Here is a 9,382-nt window from a genome sequence, read left to right as displayed (position 1 = left end):
ACAATCCTAACCTAGTCAATCTCTCCTCATACACCAGACCAGCCATTCCCGGAACCAGCCTGGTAACCCTTCACTGCACTCCCTCAAGAGGAAGAGCATCCTTCCTCAGAAAAGGAGACACAATATTGCAGGTGTGGTCTCACCAAGGCCCTGTATAACTGCAACAACACATCGCTGCTCCTGTACTCGAAACCTCTCATAATGAAGGCCAACATACTGTCTTCTTCTCTACTGCCTGCTGCACCTGCAGGCTTACCTTCAGCGACTGGTGCCCAAGGACACTGCATACTCCCCTCTACTAGTTTACAGCCATTCAGCTCGTCATCTGCCGCCTTGTTTTTGCTTCCAAAGTGAATAACCTCACACTTATCCAAATTATACTGCATCTGCCATTGATTTGCCCACTCACCCAACCTGTCCAGATGTCTGCATCCTCGTCACTGTTTGCCTTTCCACCCAACTTGGTATCATCTCCAAATCTGCAGATGTAACATTTTGTTCCCTCATCCAAATCATTAATATATATTGTGAATAGCTGGGGTCCAAGCACCCACTACTTACTGCCTGCCATTTGGAAAAAGACCCACTAAATCTTACTGTTTGTTTCCTCTTTGCCAATAAGTTTTCTATTCATCTCAATACATTTGCACTTTAATCTTGCACATTAATCTCTTACGTGGGACTTTGTCAACACTTCCCCCCAAGTCCAAATACACCACATTGACTGGCTCCCCCTTGTCAACTCTACTGGTTACATCTTCGTAGAATTCCAACAGATTTGTCAAGTGTGATTTCCCCTTCATAAATCCATGCTGACGCTGTCTGATCCTGCCCATTGCTTTCTACATGCTCCACTATAAACTCCTTAATAATGGATTTGAGAATTTGTTCCACTACCGATGTTGGGCTTACTCGTCTATAATTCTCTGTTTTCTCTCCACCTCCCTTTTTGAATAGTGGAGTGACATTAGCCACCCTCCAATCTGCAGGAACTGTTTCAGAATCTACTGAATCCTAGAAGATGACCACTAATGCATCCAATGAATAAAGAAGCATTTTATCTAAATGATGAAGAATTGCAGAGCCATGAGAAATAGAGGGATTTGAGTATCCTCAACCATGAATCACAAAAACATTAATCATGCAGGTATAGCAAGTAATTAGGAAAGCTAATGAAATGTTATTATTTATTGGGGAGGGGACTTGAATACAAGTGTAGGGAGGTTATATTTCAGTTATACGGCACTGCAGGAACAGTATTTGCAATACTGTGTACAACAAGAGGCAGCCAGTTTTAGGGTTGTTACCTTTCTGCTTATAAATTCTGTGTCTTATACCCTCTGTCTCACACTACACCTGCAGAAGAGCTGTGCTACAAAAGCTTGCGTTTTCAAATAAACCTGTTGGACTATAACCTGGTGTGTGATTTTTTGACTTTGTCCACCCCAGTCTAACAGCAGCATCTCCACATCCTTGTGTTAGAAGACAGAGGGAAGTGAATATCGAACTCTGTAGCAGGGGCGTAATTATTCAGGTGAGTGGACAGAATTCAGTCACATTTCATTTGAGTCTTGTAATCAGTGAAGTTAACAGATGTTGCAGATTACCCGATCCTTACCCTGCTATGTAGCAATGTTGCTATGTTAAGGCAATTCCAGGCCAACCTGAATAGTGCTAGTAGGGTACTTGGGGTTTTGGTGCTGTTGAAGGTTAGTTGGAGATTTTTGGGAATTCTCTCTTTGGGGACTGTCATCATGTTGCACAGAATTGGTGTGAATGTCACCCAACAGCCAGCCAGGCTAGAGGATCTCTGTATTCAGTAGTAAGCTGCCTCAGATGGCTAGCTCCATTCTTGGACTCATGATGAATAAAACTACACTTTGCTGAACCATCAGAAAACAGTATGGGCCCTCGTTAGTACCTTCAAATAATGAATCAAAATTTGTGACCTCAACTACATGACCTTACTCACCCATGAATTGTGTGTGGCACTGGCTGGCCACATTTATTGCCCATCCCTAGGTGCCCATGATAGAGGTGGTGGTGAGCTGTCTTTTTGAACCGCTGCAGTCCACCTGCTGTGGGTTGACCTATAATGACATTCGGTAGGGAATTCCAGTATTTTTACCCAGTGACACTGAAGGAATGGCGATATATGTCCGAGTCAGGATGGTGAATGGCTTGCAGGGGGTGGTGTTCCCATGTATCTGCTGCCCTTGTTCTTCTGGATGAAAGCAGTTGTGGGTTTGGAAGGTGGTGAATTTCTGCAGTGCGTCTTGTAGATAGCACACACCACTGCTACTGAGCATCGGTGGTGGAGGGAGTGGATATAGTGCCAGTCAAGTGGGTTTGCTTCGTCCTGGATGGTGTTGGAGCTGCACCCATCCAGGCAAATCAGGACTATTCTATCACACTCCTGACTTGTGCCTTCTACACGATGGACAGGCTTTGGGGAGTCAGGAGCGGCATTACTCAGCACAGTATCCCTTACTTTTGACTTGCTCTCACAGCCATTGTGTTTATATGGCAATTCCAGTTGAATTTCTGGTCAATGGTAACCCCAAGGATGTTGATAGTGGGGGATTCAATGATCATTATGCCATTGAAAGTGAAGGGTAATTAGATTGTGTCTTATTGCAGATGTTCATAGCCTGGCATTTATGTGCTGCAATTCCTTTTTTATTCATCCACAGGATGAGGGCATCATTGGCTACGGCAGCATTTATTGCCCATCCCTAATTGCCCAGAGGACAGTTGGGAGTCAGCCACGTTGCTGTGGGACTGGAGTCACATGTAGGCCAGAGCAGGTAAGGAAGGCAGTTTCCTTCTCTAAAAGGATATTAGTGAACCAGATAGGTTTTACCCGACAATCAGCAATGCATTCATATTTATTATTAAATTCTTAATTCTAGATATTTTTGTTGGGTTCAAATTCCCACCATCTGCCGTAGTGGGATTCAAACCAAGAGCATTCTTTTGGTCTCTGGATTAACAATCCAGTGATAATACCACCAGGCCATTGCCTCCCCGACACTTGCCAGCACAAGTCTGGATACTGTCCAGACCTTGTTGCGCTTGGACATGGACTGCTTCAGTATCTGTGGAGTAATGAATAGTGCTGAATATTGTGAAATCATCGGTGATATCAAAGACTGTCACTCTCCTCTCACCTCTAGAACTCAGCTCTTTTGTCCATGTTTGAACCAAGGCTGTAATTAGGTCAGAAGCTGAGTGGCCCTGGCGGAACCCAAACTGGGCGTCACTGAGCAGGTTATTGCTGAGCAGGTGCTGCTTGATAACACTGTTACTGACACCCTCCATCGCTTTACTGATGATCGAGAGGAGACCAATGGGGCGGGAATTGGCTGGGTTGGATTTGTGAGGTGTTTGTAGTATGGCGCACTGACCTCTACATCGCTGAGGTCAGTCGCCAACTCTCAGACACCACCTCCTACAGCTCCCTGGATCATGACCCCACCCCCAACAACAAACCATCATCTCCCAAACTATCCACAACCTCATCACCTCAGGTGGCCTCCCACCCACAGCCTCCAACCTCATTGTTCCCCAACCCCGCACCCTCCCCACCCCAAAAATCCACAAACCCACCTGCCCTGGTCGACCCATTGTCTCTGCCTGCTCCTGCCCCACCGAACACATCTCCACCTATCTGGACTCCATGTTCTCCCCCTTGGTCCAGGAACTCCGTACCTACATCCGTGACAGCACCCACGCCCTCCACCTCCTCCAGAACTTCCAATTCCCTGGTCACCAACACTTCATTTTCACCATGGACATCCAGTCCCTATTCACCTGCATTCCCCATGCAGGTGGCCTAAAGGCCCTCTGCTTCTTCCTGTCCCGCAGGCCTGACCAGTCCCCCTTCACCGATACCGTCATCCAGCCAGCCGAGCTCATCCTCACCCTCAGCAACTTCTCTTTGGATTCCTCCCACTTCTTACAGACAAAGGGGGTGGCCATGGGCACCCGCATGGGCCCAAGCTATGCCTGCCTCTTTGTAGGTTACATGGAACAATCCCTCTTCTGTACCTACACTGGCCCTAAACCCCACCTCTTCCTCCGCTATATTGATGACTGTATCGGCGCCGCCTCATGCTCCCGTGAGGAGCTCGAACAGTTCATCCATTTCACCAACACCTTCCACCCCAACCTCAAGTTCACCCGGACTATCACCAACACATGCCTCACCTTCCTGGACCTCTCTGTCTCCATCTCAGGCAACCATCTAGAAACCGACATCCATTTCAAGCCCACAGACTCCCAGTTATCTAGAATACACCTCCTCCCACCCACCTTCCTGCAAAAATTCCATCCCCTATTCCCAATTCCTTTGACTCCGCCACAACTGCTCCCAGGATGCGGCATTCCACTCCCGTACATCTCAGATGTCCTTGTTTTTCAAGGACCACAACGTCACCCTGCAATGGTTGAGAACGCCCTCGACCATGTCTCCCACATTTCCCTCAACTCAGGCCTCACACCCCGCCCCTGCAATAACCACCAAAAGAGAAGCCCCCTTGTCCTCATGTACCACCCCACCAACCTCCGAATCCAACGCATCATCCTCCGACACTTCCGCCATCTACAATCCGACCCCATCACCAAAGACATTTTTCCGTCCCCACCATTGTCTGCCTTCCAAAAAGACCACTCTCTCAGGGACTCCCCTGTCCGCACCACACTCCCCTCCAACCCTACCACACCCGGCACTTTCCCCTGCAACCGCAGGAAGTGCTACACTTTCCCCCACACCTCCTCCCTCACCAACATCCCAGGCCCCAAGAAAACTTTCCACATCAAGCAGATGTTCACCTGCACATCTGCCAATGTGGTATATTGCATCCGCTGTACCCAGTGTGGCCTCCTCTACATTGGGGAAACTGCTTTGCAGAATACCTCAGCTCGGTTCGCAATAAACAACTACACCTCCTAGTTGCGAATCATTTCAACTCCCCCTCCCATTCCTTAGACGACATGTCCATCATGGGCCTCCTGCGGTGCCACAACGATGCCACCTGAAGGTTGCAGGAACAGCAACTCATATTCCACTTGGGAACCCTGCAGCCCAATGGTATCAATGTGGATTTCACAAGCTTCAAAATCTCCCCTCCCCCTACTGCATCCCAAAACCAGCCAGGCTCGTACCCGCCTCCCTAACCTGTTCTTCCTCACCTATCCCTTCCTCCCACCTCAAGCTGCAACTCCATTTCCTACCTACTGACCTCATTCCGCCCCCTTGAACTGTCCATCCTCCCTGGACTCACCTATCGCCTCCCTACCTCCCCAACTACACTCACCTCTCCTGGCTCCATCGCCCCCCCCTTTAAATTGTCTGTCTCCTCTCCACCTATTTTCTCCTCTATCCATCTTCGATCCCCTTCCCCCTCTCTCCCAATTTATTTCAGAACTGTCTCCACCTCCCCCTTTTCTAATGAAGTGTCTAGGCCCGAAACATCAGCTTTTGTGCTCCTGAGATGCTGCTTGGCCTGCTGTGGGCATCCAGCTCCACACTTTGTTATCTTGGATTTGTCCTGGTTTTTGTGTATAGGAATATACCTGAGCAGTTTTCCACATTGTCAGGTAGATACCAGTGTTGTAACTGTACTAGATCGGCTTGGCTAGGGGAGTGGTTAGTTCTGGAGCTTAAGTCTTCAGTACTATTGCTGGAATTTTGTCAGGGCCCATAGCCTTTGCATCATCCAACATCTCCAATCGTTTCTTCATATCACATGGAGTGAGTTAAATTGGTTGAAGCCTGGTATCTGTAATGTTTGGCACCACTGGATGAAGATTGCTGCAAATTTTTCAGCTTTTGCACTCATGTGCTGGGGTCTTCCATCATTAAGAATAGGGTATTTGTAGAGGGTCCTAGTTCAATGAGTTGTTTAACTGCCCATCATCATTGGCGGTTCCTTGTGGATGATGACGACTCTCTTCCACGCTCAGTATGAGTCCATATGTTGCTGTACAGACCGACGTGGTTTCTGCGGGCTGTTACACTGGGGGCAGGTGGTGGCCTTGGGAAGGGGTGGGTCGGGCATTGATGAGGCAGCACGCTCCTTTCGCTTTTTTGCCTGGCTTCCAATTTTTCCCGATGGCAAGTCTCGAGAGGCTCAATGCCTTCCCAGATGTTCCTCCTCCACGTTGGACAGTCTTACACAGTGATTCCCAGGTGTCTGTGGGAATGCTGCACTTCACAAGTGAGGACTTACTGAAGCACCTCCTCTGTCCACCTGGGGTTTGCCTGTTGTTTCAGAGCTAGGAATAGAGCAATTGCATGGGATGTCTCATGTCGGTCATGTGGACGACGTGCCCAGGCAACTTTAGGTGATCAAGGATGGTCACTGCCTCAATGCTGTGGTCGCTGGCCTGGTCGAGGTCCCTGGTGTCGGTGCATCTATTTTCCCCAGTGGATTTGCAGGATCTTGCAGCATTGGTGATATTGCTCCAGCACCTTGAGGTTTCTGCTTTAGACAGTCCATGTCTCAGAGCCATACAGGAGGGTTGCTTAACTGTCCACCACATTGCCACTACCTAGAAGATGCGTGGAAACACCACCTACAAGTTCTCCTCCAAGCCAGTCATCATCCTGACTTGGAAACATATTGCCATTCCATCATTGCCACTGGGTTAAAATCCTGGGCCTCCTCCCTATCAGCTGCTTACCTGTGGTCTCTAGAATGTAAGTACTCTGTCGATGTGCCTACCCCATACAGACTGCAGCAAGTCAAGGGGGGCAGATTAACACCAACAATAATGAGGTGTTAAACTGGCTGACTGTGTCTCAAAATATGTGTTTTGTTTGCAACAGGATGAAACAGAAAAATAAATCCGATTAAGCCAAATATTCAGTGTTTCAGTGGGGCAAGGATTTGAGATCAAGTCCTGAACTTTCTGGTACAGCTCACATGAAGGAGTGCAGCTGGGATCTGCTCCAAATCCAAGCCTCACAGCCATGGAATGTGTCCTATCTGCTTTTTCCATCAGCTGCTTGAAGTGACTCACTTTCTCACAGTGACCAGGGGCCATGCTCATAATCAGGAGGCTAGAAATAGCCCCACATCTGGATCAATGACCCACCCAGGTTACCCTGACTGGACAGGACAGCAGAGGGGCTGTGTGCTAAGGGAAAGCATTTGCATTTCTGTTGTGCCTTTCATGATGTTACCACATTCAAAATATATTTTGTTGGATGTGAAGTATTTTTTCATTGTGACTACTATCAATTTTTGCACCGTAAACTCCCAATAACAGCAACCTGGTCATGACTGATTGTCTGTTTTACTGATTTTGTTGAGGAATGAACATTAGACTGGCGCAAGTTCCTGCACTGCTCTTCCAATAGTATCCCACAGTATCCCAGGATCTTTCATGGACACCTGAGAGGGCAAACTGTATTTTGATTTGACATCTCATCCACAAGATATGTCACCAACTGTGCAGCAGCGATAATGTAACTATACTACTTGGAGTGTGTTGTGAGAAGTTGTTTTGAACATAAAATGGAAAGAATGTTCCAACTGATGTCTGCCAGATTAGGAATACAATGTTTAAAAATAAAATAATGAAGTATAATGTTTGGAGCCAGGCACTGCCAATTTGCCTGATACACGGCTCTCTGAAACTGTAGGTCCTAGGTTTCCTGCAAATCCTTTTCTGCCTCTTTCCACTTACACTTTAGTATGCTGTAGCCTGACCACTAGAGACTTGTCTTTGTTATTGCTTCACAGGATGTGGATATCACTGACTAGGCCAATATTATTGACCATCCCTAATAGACAACCATATTGCTGAGAGTCTAGTGTACATGTAGGCCAGACCAGGGAAGGACGGCAGATTTCCTTTCTCTAAAACAGCTTAGTAAAACAAATTGTTTTTAAAACAACAATTGACAGTGGTGATGTGGTTGCCATTAGACTAGTTTTTAAACCATATGTTTTAAAAATATAAATCAAATTTCATTTTCTGGCATTGTGAGATTTCAACCCATGTCCCTAGATCTGTGCTCCTTGATTATTAATCCAGTAACATTAACACTGCGCTACCACCTCCCCAACTATGGAAATTACATACTGTGCTGCAGTCCACCTACTGCTGCATATCTGTGTGCCGAAGCGTACCCACCATTGCCCATCTCAATGTGCAGTCTGCCCACCATTGCCACCTGTATGCTGCAGCCAGCTTATCATTGCACATCTGTGTGCTGCAGTCTGCCTGCTCGTCACACAACTTTAGAAATACTTTGCACTTAATAATGCGCAGGGGACAACCTGGGACCAATAAATATAAGCCATTATTTATATTTTAAATATTAACACTACAGCAGGAAGCAGCCAAGCTAAATTAATCATTGAACAAATCAATGTATTGTGATTCCTAACACTACACAATGTAAAATAATTCTATTCCAAAGAAAAGCAATGGGACCATCTGCTGTGGATTTACTAAATCAAACAGAATTGTATTTATAAAGCATTTAATCACATCTTCGATACCCCCAAAGGGAATCACATCAACTAATTATTTTATAATGCAGTCAGTGTTTGTGTGTAAATAAATTAATTATCAGAGACGATTCAAGTGATGCAAAAGTAAGTTGGTTGATGGGAGCCAGATTCTTCAATTCGATGCATTCATTCCCAGCACGCAGACCTCGGCCATCAGGAAAGGTCAGATAGTCATTATGGAGCCCAGACAAGAGGATCCAGGTGTCTCCAAACACACCCCCTGCACACCTCAGAAGATAGACATACCACACAGACTCCTGCCTGTCAGCATCCCGTGTGAAGAAACAGCTTGCATTTCCATTACAAACTTCACAACCAGAAGATGTTCCAAATTAAATCATAGGAGTCTACAGAACAGAAAAAGACCCTTTGGCCAGTCGAGTCTGTGCTGTTCAGCAACCTGTTCTTCTTTTTCAAAAAAAGATTCTGTTACATCCACTTAAAGATAGATTGGACATTGATTTAAAATCTCATTGAAACAATAGCATTTCTGACAGTGCCACATTCCCTTGGCACTGACCTGCCAACAGTGCTGTGCTCCCTCAGCACTAATACTTTGACAGTGCTGTGCTCCCTCAGCACTAATACTTTGACAGTGCAGAGCTCCCTCAGTACTAATACTTTGACAGTGCAGAGCTCCCTCAGCACTAATACTTTGACAGTGCAGAGCTCCCTCAGCACTAATACTTTGACAGTGCAGAGCTCCCTCAGCACTAATACTTTGACAGTGCAGAGCTCCCTCAGCACTAATACTTTGACAGTGCAGAGCTCCCTCAGCACTAATACTTTGACAGTGCAGAGCTCCCTCAGCACTAATACTTTGACAGTGCTGTGCTCCCTCAGCACTAATACTT

General features: G+C 46.6%; 1 protein-coding gene and 1 long non-coding RNA gene across 3 annotated transcripts in view; one reads left to right on the top strand and one right to left on the bottom strand.

Moving 5' to 3' along the window:
- LOC125464514 (unconventional myosin-Ic-like) overlaps window positions 1-9,382 on the bottom strand; it is a 145,125-nt gene that overhangs the window by 74,300 nt on the left and 61,443 nt on the right. The window lies entirely within an intron of this gene.
- LOC132211034 (uncharacterized) lies at window positions 121-2,800 on the top strand. The gene is made up of 3 exons (XR_009447321.1): window positions 121-1,147; window positions 1,450-1,534; window positions 2,694-2,800. It is a non-coding gene; the product is annotated as an uncharacterized LOC132211034 (long non-coding RNA).

Source organism: Stegostoma tigrinum, chromosome 27 (genome assembly GCF_030684315.1).
Source record: "Stegostoma tigrinum isolate sSteTig4 chromosome 27, sSteTig4.hap1, whole genome shotgun sequence".
NCBI lineage: Eukaryota > Metazoa > Chordata > Chondrichthyes > Orectolobiformes > Stegostomatidae > Stegostoma > Stegostoma tigrinum.
The sequence above is the reverse complement of the archived record's forward strand: the minus strand, read 5'-3'. Positions and strand labels throughout refer to the sequence as shown.